Source organism: Etheostoma spectabile, chromosome 8 (genome assembly GCF_008692095.1).
Source record: "Etheostoma spectabile isolate EspeVRDwgs_2016 chromosome 8, UIUC_Espe_1.0, whole genome shotgun sequence".
Taxonomy (NCBI): domain Eukaryota; kingdom Metazoa; phylum Chordata; class Actinopteri; order Perciformes; family Percidae; genus Etheostoma; species Etheostoma spectabile.
Window position 1 is genome coordinate 24543084 of NC_045740.1, and position 254 is coordinate 24543337.

Below are 254 nucleotides of genomic sequence, written 5' to 3' on the forward strand. Positions count from 1 at the left end.
AACTTTTTGTGACATATTATACAAATGACTAATCTGTCATTTGATGCCTTTTGGAGATTTGTATCCATCTTTTCTTGGCTTCTTTATGTACATTAATACAACTTTTTACCTGGGGTGCCCAAACTTTCGAGCCCAATTGTACATCTTAACGGTCAAAAGTTTGGGGTCACTCAGAAATTTCCATTGCACTCCATTATAGACAGAATGCCAACTCAGATCAGTAGCATTGTTTTTTTAACCAGGGCAGCAGTTTT

At 36.6% G+C, this 254-nt stretch overlaps 1 protein-coding gene across 2 annotated transcripts in view; it reads right to left on the reverse strand.

Moving 5' to 3' along the window:
• Positions 1 to 254, reverse strand: part of edc4 (enhancer of mRNA decapping 4) — a 38742-nt gene that overhangs the window by 33579 nt on the left and 4909 nt on the right. The window lies entirely within an intron of this gene.